At 51.1% G+C, this 21,373-nt stretch overlaps 1 protein-coding gene and 2 long non-coding RNA genes across 10 annotated transcripts in view; 2 read left to right on the top strand and 1 right to left on the bottom strand.

The window, feature by feature from the left end:
• LOC122381858 (protein TANC2-like) overlaps nt 1-21,373 on the top strand; it is a 179,353-nt gene that overhangs the window by 121,828 nt on the left and 36,152 nt on the right. The window lies entirely within an intron of this gene.
• LOC122381862 lies at nt 3,763-6,762 on the top strand. 3 transcript variants are annotated; one of them, XR_006256596.1, is made up of 3 exons: nt 3,763-3,968; nt 4,997-5,070; nt 6,008-6,762. It is a non-coding gene; the product is annotated as an uncharacterized LOC122381862 (long non-coding RNA). The 3 variants fall into 3 exon arrangements; XR_006256595.1 differs by having other exon boundaries at nt 3,955-4,058; nt 4,104-5,070; XR_006256597.1 differs by lacking the exon at nt 3,763-3,968 and adding an exon at nt 4,000-4,021.
• On the bottom strand, nt 7,226-10,915 carry LOC122381861. The gene is made up of 4 exons (XR_006256594.1): nt 10,722-10,915; nt 9,469-9,632; nt 9,045-9,122; nt 7,226-8,317 (listed from the first exon to the last, which is right to left on the bottom strand). It is a non-coding gene; the product is annotated as an uncharacterized LOC122381861 (long non-coding RNA).

Genomic DNA, 21,373 nt, shown 5'->3' with positions numbered 1-21,373 from the left:
ACCGACCCACCAGGTGCAGCTGAGCTCCACCCGTGGCTGGGGCCGCCTCGACTGGGGGTCTGCTGATATAGAGGGAGGTACCCCCTGAAGTCAGAGATTAGGCGGTATTGTGTTCAGGTGTCGGTGCCCAACGGAAGTGTGTGGGCGGGAAGGTGGTTGGTTTTAAGAGAGCCCCTTGGATACTTCAGCAGTCAGCACCTGTATGCTGAGTTCGTCTGTTTGTCTTAGCTGTGACCTCTCCGGTCAGATGAAGTCGCGGCCGACGACGGTCACTGCGCCATCTAACCGTCACGTCACAGCGCGTCACTCAGCCGTGACGTGACGCCTCGTTTGTGCCGGCCGACTCGGAGACTCTGTGACGTCACGCCCTACCGCGTTACGCTGTAATCAGCTGCGGTTAAACGGGTCGGAGAACGAGCGGTGTACGTTACCGTATCGCAGAGCGTGTCGACATAAACACGTCATATTGTCCGTGCGGGTGGTTAACCACCCAGACGCTGTTTGATCTGTGTTCTGACGCATAAGTCTGCCGCTCTTCATGCTTGACTGAACCGGCTGATATATTGGGGCTTATGTTGATCGGTGCCTGAAGTGAAGTTGAGAGGGAGGTTAACATTAATTTATTTCGGCATAATGCCTCTGGGAAATGACAATCATGAGCTGTTGTAATATAGTCTGACGAGCCGAGCCGTATGGTTATGATCGATATACTCATTTACTTATCTGATAAGGTTAGATCGGTTGAGTTCAGGTCATATGTTTTAGGCTCATCAGACATGCAACAAATAGTCAGTGCTATTATTTCGTCGCTCATCACTTCCTGGTCGCTCACGCGTTGTTTCCTCTTCTGTCGTTGTCACTCCCCCTCCGTCTGGTCTACATAAACACTGTGTTTTTCCTGAGTCTCTGGTTTCTCCTCGGTCCTGTGGCCCTCCCGCTGAGCGCGCTCTGTGCTCCATAATAGCCGTCAGAGCCGCATCCACAGGGTGCAGAGAACTTCCCAACTGCAGCCCCGAGGTTCACACGGCGTGGGTATAACTGCAGGCACTGCACTACCCTCGCGCTGGCTCGGGCGCTGAATTATGATGCTTCTGGGAAAATGGTCCGGGATGTCCCTCAGGGCTTATACGGCAACACGGCTCGTAAGCTCAGCTGCTCGACAGTTCAGCAGCCCAGCTGCTCGTTACAACAGCAGCTCAACAACTCGTTAGATCAGCAGCTCGACAGCTCGACAGCCAGGCAGTGAAGTTTGTACAGTGGAAGTATAACTTCACAGCTCAACAGCTCAGCAGCTTGATGGCTCAGCGGCTCGTAAGCTCAGCTGCTCAACAGCTCAACAGCTCAGCAGCTCGACAGCTCATTCGACAACTCGTAGCTCGATAGCTTAAAAGTTCTGGCGTTTCAGCTCAACTTCTCAACAGCTCAGTAGCTGGCTCATCACTCCAGCTGCTGGTCGGGAGGGAGTCAGCAGCTGGCTTCCAGTCAGCCGCCATGACTATAGCCACCATCAGCGTCCTCCCACGCCCCTCTGTGCTCCTCGAAGGACATTGCGAAGGCTGCGGGACTGCAAGGCGGGACAAATAATCGCTAACGATGACGAATGGCTGTGTCATGGCGGCGGTCGGTGGGACGTCAGCGGTAACCAGCGCTGACGAATGCCGCCTGTCTGAGCCTCTGAGGCCACTGTCTCCTCAGTGTCTCAGTAGGGCCGGGAGGAGAGCGTGGGTGACGGTATCCGATATAACGCGTAGGCGTGGCAGTCATCCTGTTGTTTCGAGCGGCGCCATCGCGAATTAGAGACTGAAGGTCTCTGGAGCCTCTCGCGTCGGCTAAGGCATGAATGTCAAAGACATGAATTGAACAAGTGTTGAATTTATATGTACTTGCGTTGTTGCTGTAATCGCCGTTCGGTGTTCAATTTATAGCAGTCTGGCCTGGTGCTTTGGTGTGTTGTGGTCGGCGGAATGATTTGTTCCAGCGCCAGGAAGAGAAAAACAGTGTAGTCGGGCGCCGCAGCAGGTCTGTTTCCTCTCATGCAGTCGGTGTGGTAAGGTGTCAGACTCGATTTGAACCCGACTGACCTGGCCTGCAGGGAAAACGGGTTAGTTTCCGCCTCCGTTAGACGTGAGCTCGGCTAGTGTCCGGGTACCTGGGCCTAGTTCAGATAGAGCTTTGCAGCTCGGCCTCACTGCTGGTATGCAACAGATGCGCCAGAGATGTCTGACTGACGCAGACCTGTGAGATGGCTGGACTGGGTCATATAATTACCCGCGCTGTCATACTACTTAAAACAACTTTGCGGTAAAACGAGCCAACGCAGATGACAATCTGACGGGTTAGGCATGCAATGCAGGTAGGGGATACCTATCGCATTACCTGCCGGTCTGCTGTGTTTAATGTGGCCAGTCGAGCGGGGCGGCATCTGGACGGTCATGTCTGCTCTCCGATGGGCGTACTCGCGGACCAGTGGGTCGCCGAGTCCATCGCCCTCGCTGCCCTGGGAGGAGACATACGATCCCATCTTCCCTGTGACATGGGGAGGAGACTGAGACACCATCCCTGATACATCGCTCGGCGCGAGGGCAGGGGGTGACCCTCCGTGCCGCCATTGATGGACGTCTACCTGTTCTCGGTAACGTGAAACATATCTATGTATGTATGAGCATGAGTACATCCTCATACAGTCCACCACCTTCCGGGCATCGAAGTGATCATTCACTGCATGAAGCAGTAACCCGTCGCCCACCCAGCCCCATCCGGCGTCCACCATCCACCCTCCGAGCCCCTTCATCCATTGACTCGCCGCCATCCGGTCCCTAGATCTCCGCTGCACCAGCCGTCCTGCATGACCTAATGCAGCGGCGGTGACGGGGCGGGAACACGGAGCTAAGTGCCGGCGCGGTGGCTGCGCACAGGCGATCGTGTCATCAGCGAGCACACTCGCCCCGGCACACGCACCGCCTAATTGCGCCGCCCTATACAGGGCCTGAGTGGTGCGCGCGTCGCCCTGTCGTACAGTTACCCAGTCATGCTGGCTGTTCATGTATGGCAGTGCCAGCGGCGGCATAGTGTGACGAGGAAGTTGCTGGTTCCATTACTGCGTCATTATGTTGCCGTCTTGGGGCTAATGCCGTGGTTGCTGATGACCGTGGGGGCTGGTGGAAGGCGACTAGAGAAGGTACAAGGGAATGCAGGTATTAGGGGCGCCGTGGGGATAATCTAGCGTGGCTTGGGAAACCGGTAACACCGCGACCTCAATAAAGATGCGTGCTTCCTGTCGGGTGAATATAAGAATCCATCACGAGCCCGCTGTTTTTAGCCGGAGGCCAGTTCCCTTGACCTCTGGTAACAAGCGGAGGGCGAGTTGATCGAGTGGATCCCTCATTGTAACGTAACGGCTGACCCCGATGGGACTATAGAGTCAATGTGCAATTCATTACGGAGAGTATCGTCTTGTCGTTGCGTAACCCCGTTAATTTCCGCCGTTCTCGTCCAGTCGGCTTCCCCTGCACCGCTCTGAGTGAGCCAACGGTTATGGATGGGCCTATTCAGCGTCTCACTGGCTGTCCAAACGTGCCGTAAATTCCCGACGACCCAACGTCGGAATAGAGCCATCCATAATGGCATGTGTCGTTCAATTAGTCAAATAGAGACGCAACAGGCTTAAAGGAAAAGTGCCACCTTCTTGAAATATGAAGATATCGTTGGTTTTTATTTTGACATTATTATTTTCCATTTTCTTTTCAAAACCGGTGCCAGAAGTGCATAATTCGCTAAAAAGTATTTCAAACTATTTAACATATTGGTACTATGTTTATACTCTCTACCGCAGCTACTGTATGATGTCATAGCAATGACGTCACACTCAAGCCAATCAGCCTTGAGGAGGATAGACTCGTCGGACTGTAGCGGTTGTAAACAACTTGTCGCCCCGTGTGTCTGCCCGTGGCGCCGGTTATCTGTCGAAGGTAAGGGTGAAAGATGGATATAATGGCCATGGAACGCTATTTTAGGATTATTGGTGAATAGCAAGAATATAGTTTTGGTGGTTTGAAATTGTTTGTCCTCAGTTGTTGTTGTTGTTGAAGAGTTAGGGCGCGCAGGTTTGTCCTCAGTGATTGGCTTGATTCTCATTTTGCGGCATAAGCGGCTGTTTGGTTACATTGCATTTTTTTATGATTGTGTAATTATTATGATTATGTTCCTCCAAAGTAGGCATCACATATCAATCTCAAAGGCAGATCATCTTCTTTTCATGCCTATAATTTTCTTCAAGAATATTAATAAAAAATATTCCATTTACCCCTGCCTATCATATATCCCATGGAGCTGCCAGTGGAAGTAGGCATGCAATGTGACCTAGCATTGGCGATGTGGTTAATTAGCTTTAAAGTACTATGGAATGCTAAAGGTCATCATTTAGAATGGTTTTCAAAACATTCCACTAGGAAATATTCATTGAAACCTGAAAATTACTTACAAAATGTAAATGTATAGCCACGTCTCAAGAGCATTCAGCCGTCTTCTCAGTAAATATATAATGAAACATAATCTTACCTGACCTAGCCTTACCTACAACCTACAACGTACGGCATTGGTAAAGCTGGCATCACTGTCAGCGTATATTAGTTTGGTAGGTTGTGGGTAGGTAGGTTGCAGGTCAGTAGGTAAGGTTAGGTTAGGTTAGATTGTTTTTAAGATTCCTTTTATCTACACATTTACCGGTTAGCGCTGACGGTGACACCAGCTTTACCGATACCCAACCTACCACCTACAACCTACAACCTAAAACCTACATTCAATGGTGGCGGGTGGTGATAATTGTTATACCTATATGATAATACTGGAGATAAATACCATACAGATTAGCTGGTATCCATGACACACTTTCTTAAGAAGAAGGTCTTCTATTAAATCATGTCTATTTTATAGGAATGAAATGATTTTTGTTGTAGTCACATTCCCTACTCTGACCATCATGTCTGATTATTTCCAGTTACCACTGACAATGCCCAAAACAAGAACAACAAAGGCCCAAAGGTGGCTGTTTGGTAGTGCGCAAAGCTGCTGGTAAGTGGCATCAAAGGATAGGATGTTGTTGTTGTTATGGGTTAGGGCGCGTAGCAACTTGGCTCTTGCGTCCAACATCAAAGGATAGGATGTGCTTTGTTATTTCCAGGCACGTAGCCAGGATTTTGCTCAGGGGGGGGGGGGTCACAGGTTGTGGCCTAGTGTTGTACCCCCTCCAAAAAAGGAAAATTTCTCTGATTAGGCCCACTATTTTGGGGGGGTGTCACAGCTGTTTTTATTTTTTAAAAAATCGCCATCACCGAGGGGGGAAGGGGCACGAGGGCATGGCTCCCGTGCCCCTCCCCTCTCCTTGGTTACGTCCCTGGTTATTTCTGAGAGTTTGGATATCACAAAGCTTTAGATATAAATTAAAATGTAATAAGAAGCTTTCAGCATTGCACCTTTCCAGACACTGATAATTCATTTGCATTTATTGTTTCAAAAGTCAATTTTCAACACAAAAAAGTTGAAATTATTAACTCAAATAATTGCAAATATATACTTTGGTAGTTTGCCTTTCGCATCACTATCAACAAAATAATCAAGGGTGACTAAATATGAAATGTTCCTGCATGATCTTCATCGTGAACAATTGTCAAGGTATGATGTTTGCGTGTTGAAATGTTATAAAGAACTTATGTCATAAAAACACAACTTGTAAAATTGTGTCTTTCCATATTATTCTGCAAGTAAGCCTTGGAAGGAAGAGACACTATTCCGTCCTACAGAAGCCATTTAGAAATGTGTGACATGTTCAGCACTTTGAGTCAGTCGGTGCCCGGACCTCAGTCGGCTGTATGACCGTCTCCTCGTCCTCTTTTGTCGGCTCCGCCCCGTGCTGTTCTATAAGGGTGTCTGACCCGCTGCCGCTATCCCCACTGTGAGGTCTGACCCGCCGCGCGCTGTCACCACTGTCGGCCCTCTGTGTGCGCGGCAGGTGGTGGTGGACGTCTCTGCCCTGACGCGCGGCGTGCGTCTGCTCAGTGTGGAGGTGCCGCTGACAGCGGTGCCGGCCGGACCGGCTGCCTCTCCGGCGGCCGACATTGAGCGCGGCACGTGTCCGCCGCCGTTCGGGCCGCTGCAGCTGCTGCAGTCGGCGGCGCAGCTGTCCGTCTCCGTGTCGCTGGCCGTGCCGCTGGACCTGCTGCCGCGGCCGGCGCCGGCGCGCTGCGCCTACGGCCGCCTGCTGGCCGTCGTCTCGCAGCGCGGCCTGCAGCGCAGCGGCGTGCTGCAGCTCATCCAGCAGCTCAACGAGCCGCCCAGCCCGGCGGCGGCCGAGGGCGCCGCGCCGCGCCGGCCCGGCGACGTCAGCACACCTGGCATCAGCGGCTTCTGCCTGTCCGACCGTCAGCTGCACCTGCTGTTCGCCGAGGGGCGCGCCGACGCCGAGCTGGAACAGACGGCGGCCGCGCCGCGCGCTCTGCCGCGCCGCGACACTCGACTCTGCCACCACTCGGGCCTACTGTTACGCCGTCCGCGCCATCAGAGAGTGCTTCCGCACGCAGTGGCTGTCGGAAAATGAACCTGCTTCCCAACGAGGCCGGCCTGCAACAACTGCTGGCCGGCTGTTGGCCGAAAAAAAAACGCCTTCAACCGGATGTCAGTTGTCAAATCAACGCGTATTAATGCATTCACTAGGATGGGCTTACGTAAAGCTGTAGAATTGCAAATATATAATGGCACTGTTTTTGATCCGTTCGGTATGCATTGGTATCATATGATCTCTCATTCACAGACGATCAGCTGCGAAGACCCAGATCCGTAGTAGAGGGCTCATCGAGTCCGGGTCCAGCTCCCCGTACTTCCTCCACTTTGGAAACACCGCAGCGCAGATCACAGTTATACATAATATTTAGTTTTCATTCACTTCATAACCGAAGGTTGTTTGATAGGTGACATGCTGCTTGAGTTGCACCCCGGTATATCAATACGAAGCTTCCGTCCCTGCCACATACCAGTGAAGGAGGCGGCGGCGGCGGCGGCCGGGGCCGGGCTGCCCTGCCCACCGACACAGTCTGTGAAATGCCCCAACAACCTTTAAAATTCAACAGGCTTCATAAATGTTTTTTTGCACCATATTTTCTCGCGTACATGAAAGCTCTAAAATGTACAATATTCCTTTCAGCCACAAGCGATATAAAAGCTCTACAAAACGTCATGTCTCTGTGTGCAAGAAAGACACATATATTGTGTATAATCGAGCGTACATGATCTGCAGCGCTGCGGAGGGCTGCTCGGTTGCCGCTTTTTACCAGTCGGCTCTAGGTCGGACATATGGGTAAACAAAATGGAATAGTAATATTAAACAATGCTACCTGCTGATGCTACTGGGCCTCTCATTGGTGAAGAACTGGCAGCCAGCCAGCGTGTTTTTGTGAGAACTGTTTTAACAGCAGCAACCGAACGGCTCTCGGGCCAGCGACCAGTGAGCGTAGACAGCACAGCGCTCCGTTAGGCATCGGCGGGCAAGCACGCATTAGCTGTGGACGGACCGGCCGCCCGAACATATTTGTCGGTATCGAAAGTATCGTGAACCAAATGACTGCTAGCGAAAAAAGGACTGCCTCTCGTATCCATGAAAACATGTGTTCTACAAAAGTACATAATTGCTTAGTTGTCGCCAGTCACTCATTGCACCATGGCGTCAGTGTGGGGCCGCGCCCCGAATCATCTCAATCGCCAGGCAAAGCATCTCAATCGACAGGCACATGGTAGTCCAGCTACGAATCCGAGCCGCGGCATCCCGTCTATGTATCTACATTACACCACAATCGAACACTGTCGGGCCACCCGAGACAGCAGTCTCCAATGTAACATCAAAACCCGCCACTCGTCTAATATCAGAAAAATGAGCATTGAGTACCTACCGAATATCGACTACAGAAGATTACAATGGGGTGCAGATCTAGCAAGAGTGTCGCGGTTCGTCTCGGCACGGCTTACAGGCCGCCGAGCCCGCGCAGGTGACCGCCAGCTCCACCTGTTCCACCTCCGGCGCGGAAGCTCGATCACAAGACTGACCTCAGTCGGCGCTCTGTGCTCGGCACAGGGCGACCGGGTCAGGAGCGGGCCGCTGCCGCCAGGGCCGCGGCCACCAGCCACGCGGCAGCGCCCGCGCACCGGCCGCCACCACCCGCTCAGCCCAGATGCGCGCCACGGCGTCATTGGGGCTTCCCTGAGCAGGATCGAACCAGAGCTGCATGCACGGCTCCGTATCCGCCGTGAACTTCCACGAGTGATCCCACACCTGAAAAAGGCGCACGGTTTGCGTCACAGCTCGGCTCACTTTCACAGTCCACGCACCGGCAGCAATTAAGGGCTACTTAGATAGTGTGCTAATAGAGCGCAATCACTTAGCTTAATCCATATAGTCAACCATGAATTGTTAATTACGAGCGAGCGAGCGAAGCGAAGTCTTTTCAATATCAAGGAAAAAGCTCAGTATGAGCGGCCCGACCCGGCCCGGCCTGTAACGCTTTTGAGAGGCTTATATCTCAGCAACCGCTGGACCGATTGGCCTGCGGTCTTTTTTTTTTTGTTGGCTAGCCCTATTCCCTCTACCCCGTAATTGACTACTCTTGATACATTACAGGGACCGTCGTGGCACGTGCCACGTGAAAAGTCAAGGGTGTTATTTGTCAAAAGTTGCAAAAGAAGTGATTTTGAGAGGCTCATCTCAGCAGCCGCTTGGGCGGTCTTGCGGTAAATTTTGTAGGGTAGCTGCACCCCTTCAACCAAAGGTCGGATGCTCTTGATCTATGTGAGTGACCCCCACTGCACGTGCAAAATGCAAAAAGAAGAGGTGCCGAATTTGTTCCCATTTCAATAACTCTGTAATTACTGGGGCGATTTAGCTGAAACTTGGCATACAGGTAGGCAGTAGGCACCCACCAGGCAATGCATTCCCATATGTTGCGGTTAGGGTGCTACTGCTTAGTGTATTATGTGTAAAATAAAGGACGCTTGAATCTTACCTGAGTGATGTCCATTTCTTGATCACTTTCATCTGTGGGTGACCGAGCAGCGACAGCAACCCAAGGCGTATACGGAATCTGTAAAAAATCAGCACACCGTTACCACATGTTTTAATAAAACTTACCTATAGGGAGGTAGCATAAAATACAGATCAAAACAATAACATACAAACATACAGATATTCGGTTAGGTTGAAATGGCTAAAAAATATAAAAAATAAGGGCAAGGTACTAGGGCTGTAAAGCTGTAAGGGCTCGGTACTAGTAATAATTTTTGGCTAAAAATATCACAAATAAAGACTCTGCACTAAAGCTGTAATGTCTGGTACTAGGAATAACTTTAGAGTGAAGTGTTACAAAAACAATATTCAAAGTCTTTTGATAACTTTGCAGGCATTTTCATCACTTTTAAAAAACAACTTACATTCTGATCCGGCACAGCACTGTTCTTTAGACGCAAACGTTTTTGACTGTGCTTATCATGGTGCGCACTTCTTGTTAAGTTTAAGTGGTCATGTGGTCTTGGCTCATTGGTCATGCCACACACCCTCATCCACTTTTCTCTGTACTTCTTTTTTTAGCGGGAACCTAAAAGTAAAAAAGGGTCAACACATGCTTAGTCCATGCAACACATACTCTGTGTATTAAGCTGAATAGCTCCACTGAGCCCAGTTTCACCAAGTGCAGTTAACTTAATTTTGGGGTAGTTTTTGTAGTTAAGTAGTGGGGTAGTTTGGTAGTTTACCCCAAATTGAGTTTACCGCACTTGGTGAAACTGGGCTCTGGTGAGTTTCCTTTTCTTGTCAGCACATAAGTGAAAGAAAACTGTGTAGACAAGAGATGAACCAAACCCCCATGGAAAGGTAGGTGTTACCACAACCAGGAAATGGGATTTGAAGGGCTGGATAAATGTGTCTGAGTTCTGCCTTTCAGCCAGACTGGAAAACATCCATACACTACGCCGGATGCCCGTGAGCCCCTCATGCGCCAAAATTTGAAGCAAGCAATTTTGAGCTGAAATTCCAGTGCATGATTTCCACTGAAAGTTGGGTGCCTGTTTGCACCAAAATTAAGCCACTTTTACATAAAGCACATGTGCATATCTACCAACCAAGGCTATATCAACCAGACAGATCGTTCCGGGGCCTCGGAGTCAGACGCTCTTCCCTTTCTGAGCGTCTGAATTAGTTAATGTTCCCATGAAAACCCAATACCACAATTTGTGTGGCACACTGTAGAATCTTAAGGTGAAACAAGGCCCAGGCCGGAAGTTCCGACTCTCTTCAGACCTGCCAGCGCCCGCAGGGCAAGTCTGCTGCTAGATTGACCACAGCGTGTCAAAAAATTCGGTGACAGCCATTTGCATAAACATTATGCGCCATGCGGTCACCCTGCGCCTAAAAATTCAGCTGCCACCATGCGCTGAATTTGACGCATGCAAAATTATGCTGGATGTGCGATGAAATTTTCGGGGCAACACCGCAATCACGCCACTTCGCATGACATATTCGGCATAACTTGCGTTTTTTTATCCAGTCTGGCATTTCAGTTGTGAAAGCCTGAACAGTTCAAAAGGGTTTGCTAATCCAGGGGAGAGTTCTGTGAAAACAAAAGTAATAGAAGAGCCATTGCAATAAATAAGAATTTAGGTACCTACCTAGGTACCTAGGTACTTACTTGTGCACAGTCACACGCATATCAGTCCCGACCCGACGTAGGTCGTTTGCTCCGCGGATCACGCACTTCTTCATCGTTATTATAGGTATTTGTTCGAACAAAAACGCCCTGATTTCGGATCAGATCCACGGTATAAAATATGGTATACTGCCTTGCGTAAGATAAAAATGCATTTTAGCAATTGGCTACCAAACGAGATGTCATCTGTTCAGGGCATAGCATAGGTTTATTTTCATAGACCTCATGAAAGTAGCTCATGAAACTCATCACCAATCAGCGCGACGGATTTCAAGATTCGATTGCGGATGTTCATCCGCCGGCCGATTGCCAGAACAGACAACGAAAAATAACGCAACTGCTCGTGGTCTGCTCGCTAGTACAGGGATCCGTGCCTGATCAGTACTGCTGCAAGCTGATTGGTTAAAAACCAAAGCCTCGCCGCGGGTGGCTGTATTGTCGGATAAGAACGCATTCCTGGGATAAGAACGCATTCCTGGCATATTGTCTTTTAAAATTGCCGATAACTACGAATGGAGGCCGAAATCGGCCGTAAGGAGGTAGACAGAGAGGTTTTCGGACACGGGCTACAAGATGGCTATCTCAGTTTCAATCCCCATGTTAAAGGTGGCCCTTTTCCTTTAAACGGTTCATCGCTAAGTGCCTGCGAAACTTTTCTGCCGTGTCGCTAATTGAAGCTGTTGAAAGTGGACAAGGACTTGAAGGTCGCGGCTTGGTTCTGAAGGGTAAACCGAAGTCCGTGGGCCGTACCTCCGCTCCAGTAACCGTCCCCGGCCCTGTAATCGTGTCCTGACCTGTGGGACGCTGTGCAGCCGTGCCAGTGCACTAGTGCCCGCCATGGATCGTGTCGGAATGCAGCCGGGGCCGCGCGCCGACCGCGCCCGGCCCATTCCTGGTGACCGGTGGGTGTTTGGCCAGTGGGTGGAGGCCAGCGGCCACACACAGCAGCGCGTGTGTCTGCAGGCACCTGTCCACAAACACCTTTCCCAGAACAGGGAAACGCCGCGCCCGCCGATGGCATCGGCACTTAAACCTGGGTGGTGCGCCCGCTAACGCGCCGGAATGATAAAAGGTTTCACCGAACGGTGTGGTGTCTCGGAGCTGACCGCACCCCCGTGAATTTAATATCGGATTTTATATCATAATGGCGCATTTTTCCGCAGATATTCACATTCACGTTTCCACGCTGCTTATGTAGGACAGCACTGAATCGAGACATTCACCGGTGTGATAAGAAAGTGCTTTGAAAAAAGCTTAGTTTGACGATTATTGATCCAAATGATACTTTTTGTTATCTTTGAAAGAAATTGTTGATAGCTTGAATTCAAATAAATAGAATATCACTCTTGCTCACAGCGAGTGAGTGCTGCTTGTGTTCATTGCTCGGCTTGCATCCATCCTCTTGGGCCTCATGCAAGGCTAGCACCTCATCATGTTCAATACAAACTGCGAAGAGGGATTTCCTGTCAGCGCACATCATACTCGGCTTTTAGCTACGGTCTGATTACAGCGATACCGCCCGCCTGAAGTGCTGGATCACCTATTGAATAGCTGTCTCGGCACTGATAAAAACACCAAGGCCAGACAACGGCTTGATGTTTATTTCTCCGGCTCGGTGCGCCGTGCCGCCTGCCTCTTGCATTCTGTCTTCAAGAACTTTGTCATCTCTGGTCTCGGTACCACTCTGCGACCGTTAGAAATGTCGAAATGCACCGCCTACGCTCATACAGTTATGCATGAATGCCGGCAATGTGTCGATGTAATAGTGTATACATGTTGGCATCGTTCGTCGTCGGGATAGTGTTCGGAGAATGCGCCGCCACGGCTCCCGCTTCCCGGCCTCGGCCGCCCAGCTCGATGCGAGATGGCATTTTCTCCGTTTCTCCGTACCCATTTCCCTCTATACCTGGCTACTTTGGAATCCACTGCCCTCCCTGGCAGCGGGAGATAGCGGGGACCATTACCGGCAGTTTCATGGTCCGCAGGATGGTCCGCGGACCGAGCGGACCGTGGGCGGTCCGCGGACCATACGGACCGTGGGCGGTCCCCGAGAATCCGTTGTTCTTGTCTGGTTGCGTAGGCCGATACAACTGCAGAGATACGAATCGATGTTGTCTCTGCATAATCTTACACCTCTGAACAGGCTGAACACAGGCTGGCCACCTGTTGTTGGGCGGCGGAATATTAAATTTGCACCTCATAACTCATCCTCACCACCCCATTGAAATGTGATGCCACTATTGATGGCCAGGGTGCCGCCCAACGCCCCCCCCCCCCCCCGGGTGCGTATTATTTAGGCCAGGGTTCATAATGTCCAGGGCACAATGTGTCCAGTGCTCGAATTGGCCAGTGCCTTGAATTGGCCAGTGTTCACATTGTCCAGGGATTACATGGTCCAAAAGTGGCCAACTGGCTGCAGATAGGGTAAATTCAAAGAGGCCAGGGTTCATAATGTCCAGGGCACGATGTGTCCAGTGTTCAAAATGGCCAGGGTTCATAATGTCCAGGGCACGATGTGTCCAGTGTTCGAAATGGCCAGGGTTCATAATGTCCAGGGCACGATGTGTCCAGTGTTCAAAATGGCCAGTGCCTTGAATGGGCCAGAGTTCATAGTGTCCAGGGATTACATAGTCAACCCAACCCAACCAAACCAAACCAAACCTAACCTAACCTAACCTAACCTAACCTAACCTAACCTAACCTAACCTAACCTAACCTAACCTAACCTAACCTAACCTAACCTAACCTAACCTAACCTAACCTAACCTAACCTAAGGTAATGATGTTTGCCTACCAGGGATAAGGAAAAAGTTTCTCGCATGAATAGATTGCAAGCAATAGTAAATCAAATATTTTTAGGTTAAGTGGTTACTGGTTATGCATCAGGCTTCAGGCCTTCGGCCTGAAGCCAGATACATAACCACTTAACCTAAAAATATTTGATTTACTATTGCCTGTAATCTCTCCTAAGGCATTGCCTTCGGCACTGCACTGCTTTGCATTGAGCTGATTCCGTGTTTTTTACATAATGACGTCACTTTCAGTGACTATGTAATCCCTGGACATTATGAACTCTGGCCCATTCAAGGCACTGGCCATTTTGAACACTGGACACATCGTGCCCTGGACATTATGAACCCTGGCCATTTCGAATACTGGACACATCGTGCCCTGGACATTATGAACCCTGGCCATTTTGAACACTGGACACATCGTGCCCTGGACATTATGAACCCTGGCCTCTTTGAATATACCCTATCTGCAGCCAGTTGGCCACATTTGGACCATGCAATCCCTGGACATTATGAACTCTGGCCCATTCAAGGCACGGGCCATTTTGACACTGGGCATAGCGTACCCTGGACATTATGAACCCTGGCCAGAATGAATGCTCCCCCCCCCCGCGACTGCAGACCAGCCGCGTGCGTGATCCCGTATCAGCCCGTGTGTATGGCGACCATAACTCGTCACGTGCTCAGCGCGGTCCGCTCTTCTCGGCCCAGGGGGTCGATCAGACCGAGCCGCGCCGTCCCTCGGCGCCGGTTCACACCTGGTTGATGACACCGTCCCGCCCCGGTGGTCACCCCCGCTCTCAGACGGATATAGAGGTCATCAGGTTACAGGCTGGGTCATGAAGCCATTCCGAGGCGGTGGTCCAACTCCCACGGGCTAAGTCGGGTCGTGAGGACATTTTTATAGGCGACAGCGGACTCGACTTTGGCCGTACCTTCGCCGGGCGCTGTCGAGTCTTACAGAGGCTCTGAGTTAGCACCTGCCGCGCGCGCTCCCGAGGATGATGTGTGGTCCCAGGAGTGGACCTGTGCCCTGACCTCAGCACATTGTCTTCCTCATTTCTGAAAGTTCCGAAATACGAGAACGATGTCCATGACAGAGCACAGATACCGCGACAGACGTGGATGTCCAAGAGTCTTGTCATCGGCATCCGCCCGGCTATCAGAGGATCAGCATCAGCGCCCCTGTTTACCGACGAGCTCAGCTCAGCTCAGCGGCGTGCCGAGCGGCGCTGCCGTGCGCAAGACCTCGCCGCGGCGCGCCACCATTGTCTCACGTCCACCGCGCACCGCTTTCGTCGCTCTGTTTGCGCTGCGCGGAGACGCGTCTTCAACGGTGAGGGATAATAAGAGACGTGACGTGAACCGGTAGGCATGTTTATAGTAACGCGGAGACGGTAGGTATTGGAAAGTGGCGTTGGGCTCACCGGAAAAATTGGAGAATGGGGAGTGAAATGGAGATTGGAGAACAAATACCTGACGCTTTCTGTAACCTGGAATGGGCATTTGTTTAAAGAAACTTAATTGGATTTTGGTGTTAACATATTTTGAAAGTAACTACTTACAAAATAAAAACATCTATAGTGGACTCCGAACTTACTCGTCGGTACAGTGGTCGTTTATATGAACATTGACCATGCCGAATTCACGAGTTCTTGATGATTTGTTGCGGTGCCCGGTGAAAACAGCGTGGGTGACGCGAAAACAGTGTGGTGACGAGGTTTGGTGAATCATCTTAATCCACAGGGCCAATAATCTTTGGCCCGAATGGTGCACAAACCCCAGTTTACGACTACTGCAAATCATATAATCGCTTTGATAGCGCGTAAATCATCCATCACATTTTTAATGATGCTGAACACTTTGATCAACAGCTACAACCCTAACCCACTAGCACATCCCTTCTGCGAGCGCATGACTCAGCAGTTGGTATATTTACATCATCCCCGCCTCCCACCTGTTCCCCAGTCTCGCCACGCCGGACCTCCTCCCCTGGACCCACCCCTGGGAACGGAGCGCGTCGCCGGCCCTTTTAACCCACCCGTTCCCTCATCCATCAGAGGTGTTTTTCGGGTACGTCGCACCGTTTGGTTGCGCCTCTGCCGCCCCCGGTCGGGATTGCGCTAACCGGAGCTGTCGGAGGACCTTGTTGGCCTGACGGGAGTCCCTCTCTGAAGGGGCCGCCGCACCCCTCATCGTGGCAGGGGTCGTGTCGCCGGTGTGTCAACACAATTGGCGACGGGCCGATAGAGGTGGCGAATATTCAGCGCCGAATGGGGCCGCAGCTACACCTGAACTGCTGCCCTACGATCCCACAGCCGTCAGACAGGTGTGCGATCCGCCGGGCCGTGGAATGTGGCCACAGCCCTTTGTTAGCCGTTATCCGGGCGAGCTGTGTAGTGTGAGCCAATCCGGCTATGTTGCATCGTAATCACACTAAACGCCAGGTCGCCCGGCCCGCTGCATGGCCCTGGCGAACCGGCTGTGCACTGGCGGGTGCACAAACTCCGTGCACAAACTCCCAGGAGCGTGCACGGATCAGCCTGACGGCCGCTGTGGAGTCGCGGCAGAGCGGCGGTCGGGAGCCGGACAGTGTCGGTTGGAACTGGTGGGTGGCGTTGCAGGGGCGGTGGACAGCAAAGCAAGGGGACAGGACAACAGTGCACGGCGGACGGCGAGAAGAAAACGCGACCCGGGGGATGGCGACAGGCTGGGCTGCACGGTCTGTACTCCGTACTCGGTAACGCCGTCGGCCGTGACACATGCACATTAACATAGTTAGTTGTGGGGCGTGCAACTGTGGCACCTTTTGCCCCGGACCCGGCCGGGCGGAGCTCTCACATCTGTGTCGCGAGGGCGTCAGGAGCCCTCGCGACAAGGGGTCTTAAACCGATGGCGCTTATCAGACTTCGGTGGAACCCGTGTAGCTTATTTGCTGTATGCATTTTGTATTCCTTCTTTCCGGCGAAATGTTAGGCGGTGTGTTGCTTAGGAGATGATAGGTGTCTGTGGACGACGTGGTCTTTATAAGGTGTTGAACCTTCTATGTTGTGGAAAACAGTAAACACTCAAACAGGCACTTCATCAATCACTGTCTGTTTCGTCAAAATGATTGAATGGACCGACGGATTGTTGTCCGTGTGTTGCATATTTAAAGACGGCTGGTGACAGCTGAATATAAACACAGCTTTTCTTTCAAATTGTCCTTGGCTCGTGTTGCCAGGCTTCACCGTAATATCTCCTTTTAAACAGTTCGATTGCCGAGTCATTACAACACTGTCTACTTCGTCGAGTATATTTATGCACCACCCTCCTTGCACATACATCCTCCCCACTTGAGTGACCCCAATGGGCCGTCACTTTTCGCCGATACCGCTATCGGCCTATCTCGCACTCTGCGTCTCCTGCTGACGGACCGTGTGCGTTCACGACTGGGGGCGGCCCCCGGGAGGTCACCAATCACAGACAGGCAGACTGGAGGCCCACCGACACCCCACCAATTACACCCTGTCTATAACTCAGCGCCCGGTCGCGGCAGTGCACGTGCACTGGTGCAGGGGAGAGAAAGGGGTGGCCGGGTCAGGTCACCGCCGCTACGAAACATTGGAATCGTGTCAATTTTTGGGGCTCTTGTGATTTTTGTTATAATCATTTGTTATTAGCATAGAAATATTTTGGAAAATTATTCACATCACAACGCATGTGTTTACTCAAATTACATGTAAGGTATTCCGTGCGCCAGTGGCGGCGGCACACCTTCAATTAAGGGGGGGGGGCACTGCCGACTTTTGGTCCCATTCTTTCCATGCAACGACCATAGGGCTAATGTTAAAATGCCAAAATCGAATGCCGCCGCCTATGCCGTGCATAGGCGGCGGAACGGGAAGGGCACCGGGGCACCGTGCCCCCCTTTGATTTTGGCATTTTAACATTAGCCCTATGAGCGTTTCATGGAAAGAATGGGACCAAAAGTCGGCAGTGCCCCCCCCCCCCCCTTAATTGAAGGTGTTCCGCCGCTACTGATGCCGTGCGCTCGTATAGCTTGTACAATTGTGCATATGTGAGATAAAGTTGAATATAATGTTTGTGCGGTTTTCGAATGTGTTTCAAGGCTGATTACATTATGCCTATCCATTGTAAAAAGCGCCTATTTAGTTACAATAGACAAAGCTGACAGAGCTATTCGTGCAAGATGTCCGTGTTTCCAAGGCTGTTTGCATTACAGCCCGTTTAAAAGCACCTCTTACCTAAAATAGCTACCTGCGGTGAGTAAGCCGAAGTGAAAGTCCTGTTCAATTGACGTTTCCAATTAATCGTGACCTATTATGGCATGGCATTATCGCAAAGTCACCAGGATATGTTTCATATTTTGTCAGCTACTCCCTATTTGTATTAATCACTTTGAGTTGTAGATCCAATCAGGCAAATGTCATGTCCGCCGGGGTAATGGTTCATTGTTAATTCCCCGTTTGTTTTGATTAGGCTGCCACATTCGGACTTGTACACCGCAAGTGGTTGTCTCTCATCAGTCTCTCATCGGTCGGCACGAAGGGCTGCACGGACGACAAGCTCAGCTGCTCAGCCATTAACACAGAGCCAGCAGCAGCCAGCACCAGCAACCGCCCCCGAGCTGAAGAGGCTGGTCGCTCCCCTCCCGCTCGTTGTCTGCGTCTAGTTAAGGTACTTGTCCTGTAAAATTCTGATGTTCTCGGTGGAGACAGCGCGAGTCTGGCGCTTTGCTGCCCATCAATCCGACTTCAGTGACATTCACTGCCTCTTTGGAGCCGTAATCCACGTCATAAAGTCAACACGGACCCTAGAGCACGGCATAGGCAGCCAACAGAACATGCAGGTACCATCAGGGAAGTGCTTTCGTGATTATTGTTGATCAAGCTTGGCGTGTTCCTCATGAATGCATTTTGATGTTGTTTAGTGAACCGTGCTTTTATGTGTCCGCCATATCTTGCCATACATTTTCCGCCGTCCAGCTTACGAATATAAATGCTGGACCTGATGACATCGCTGTAAAAACATTCACTTCTCGGCTTTCCTCGACCGAAGTAAGACCGCACGAGCTATCCAAATATCACTAAATAGCGTTAAGCGTTATGGATTTTTACCAAACCGGGCTGCTGGCGATCGTTTTATCGTCACGAACAATGTATCAATGTTTATGTTTCTATTGTCCACCCGTAAAAAGCAGCCGGCCGGCCTTACAGTGCCCTGGCGTGGTCGGTGCTGAAAGGTGTGCTCAGCGTAATACGGGTCCAGCCCGGCTGATAAGCCGGCCATGGCAGCCTCTGGCAGGCTCTGCACCCACCACGATGAATAATGCACTGCCGTTAACAGGCGTCTTAAGGTCAGTCAGCTGCAGGCGTCCCGGCCGGTCTGAGCCCAAATGTCGCCGCTCCCCCGGTATTTCCGGAGCGGGCTGCACCCGTGACGACGTTCCCGGCGCGTGGCACACGGTCGCGGCGCACCGCCCTGATTGGCCTGTGGGTGGTGGCTCCGACTGGGCTGACGTATTGGCCACCCGCGCGATTGTCACCCCGGCTCCTGACATGAGGCGCGCCCTCTATAAGTGATGACGCCGCCACTGGGCATGATGTCAGCTGCACGTGCCACGCGTACGCCCCCTCCCGTAACCAGACTGGGCGTTTTGTAATGAATTGGTACTCAGACAGGTGACGTGAGCGGCGCGGTGGTCCGACACCAGACCAAATTTGGACGGTAAAGGGCCCCGCGATCAGCGCCAATTAGACTGACAGTGTTTAACGTTTTTTGGATAGATATAAGTAAGGCTCACACAACTATGTACACTTGGTGGAGGTCCAAAGCGTATTACTATTTAACCAAGACGGCTGCCAAAGGAGCAGCATGTCTAGCACAAAACAGCTGGATCTAGAAATAAGAAATTTGTTTAGAATGAATATTGAATGCCGTTCACAGGTCAGCATTTCATAAAAGTTTTGAATGAAGGAATAGCCCGGCCGGGCCCGGGGGGTAATCCCAACCGCCGCAGCCCGGGGGGGGGGGGGGGCGTTTTTCGCCCCCCCTATCTAACTCCGTAAATAAGGGAGCTACGGAAACAAAAGCGATACCAAACGAAAGGTCCTTACGAGACGATTCTAATGCACCTAAAATTTTTGACCTCAGGTCAATTTTCAAGGTCATAGGTCAATATCAAAGGCCAAAACCGGCACATGTGTAGTGATCTCAAAGTAAGCCTTCTAGAGGACGGCAGGCTGCATCAAACCGGCAAAATTGGGTGTCAAACGAAAGAAGATAATCTGAGGATTCTGAAAATGTGTTCCAAATCAAAGGTCAAGGTCAAAGTCACGCTCAAAATTGACCTCAAACTTGGCACTTTTTCGCACATCTTGCGTGCTAACTTCCAAGATGTTTTGAAATGTTTTGAGGCTTATCAGTTCCCTATTTGTGGTTCATCTTACGATACAAGGCTGCTCAAAGGTCAAGGTCACAGAAGAGTATCCCTGCTAGAGGCTATTTCACTGATTCAAGTTATTAATAATAAATAAGACAATTTTGCCATCCGGAAGCTCTAAATGAAGGCTTAGAGGAAAATAGATGCCAGATTCGTGATCAGCGGGTACAAATCCATCATAAACGACCTTTCATGTGTCAAGGTCAACCAGAGGTCATTCGAGGTCACATGAGGTCAACATGAAACTTGACCTTTTCCGAACAAAATATATATCATTCGACGCGGCTTGACAAGGCGAATGCGATGGTACCACTGCCGTAGCTCTAGGACCATTTTTGTCGAAGTTATTTGCGAAAAACTAAAACCACATTTCGGGGTCGTTGACCTGACCTCTGACCTCAGGTCACCAAAACTATTTTTCTATTTTTCTCTAGGTCAAACGCTACACACCCGTGCTCGTAATTTGTCTTTATCTCTAAAACTCTATTTTTAGCAGCTATTTGAAGTTTGCGTCTGTGACGCCGAAGTTTGCCGTGCAGGGGTCTAGAAAAATGGACCTTGTGACGTCATCAAGGGGGCTAGGTCCAAAGTTTTTACTTCAGAAGATGTCAAATTGATGGGAGAAAGGTACTGAAAGTTTCGCCTTCCTATCCCTAAGCGTTCGGGAGTTATCGCAAATATTCGCCAGGGGGGGGGGGCGAAAAACGCCCCCCCGGGCCCGCGAGGGATAGGGAACCGTCAATGAAGCTTTTCATCCATAAAGGCATAAACATCTCAATTTTCTCCCTTATTTACTGCCATTCTGCCAGCAATCAGTCTCTTCCCCTCACTCCAGCTGATCACCCCGTTCCCGCTCAGCTCATCCTCCCCCCCCCCCCCCCCACCTTGGCGAACGCTTTCATCCATTACTCCCGTATCTTCATCCATCACCCCGGCATCTTCTCACCCCATCCTTACCGCACCGGGGACCTCGGACCAGCACGCACCACCGCTAGGTGACAGAGAGCGACACCCGTTCACCCGTCACATCCGACACATCTGTCAGCGCCGTCTGTCACCTCCGTCATCGCCGGCTGTGTCGGATGACGGAGCACTGGTGACAGCAGTCTGTCATGACGCGTCTCCGCAGCTGAGGCACCACACTCATCCGGTTGGGATGGTCGCGAACCCTTCCTTTCCCTGAGGCAGTTCCGTCCCTTGCTTCACAAGTGCTTACATGGGGCGGTCGGACCGTGTCGGCAGGCACGTCCCCTCACGAAGGGTCACTGAGGTCAGCTACACTCAGCCACACGGAGTACATACATGCGGGACGCTAAAGTATTTCCCATGACGGCCATTGGACCGCCAGGGAACTTCTGAGTACGCTCGGAGTTCATGACACAACAGTAAAGTTGAGT

The sequence above is a fragment of the Amphibalanus amphitrite genome, unplaced genomic scaffold (assembly GCF_019059575.1).
Source record: "Amphibalanus amphitrite isolate SeventyFive unplaced genomic scaffold, NRLGWU_Aamphi_draft 000129F_arrow, whole genome shotgun sequence".
NCBI lineage: Eukaryota > Metazoa > Arthropoda > Thecostraca > Balanomorpha > Balanidae > Amphibalanus > Amphibalanus amphitrite.
Note: the sequence above shows the minus strand (reverse complement) of the source record. Positions and strands in the feature narration are given on the sequence as shown.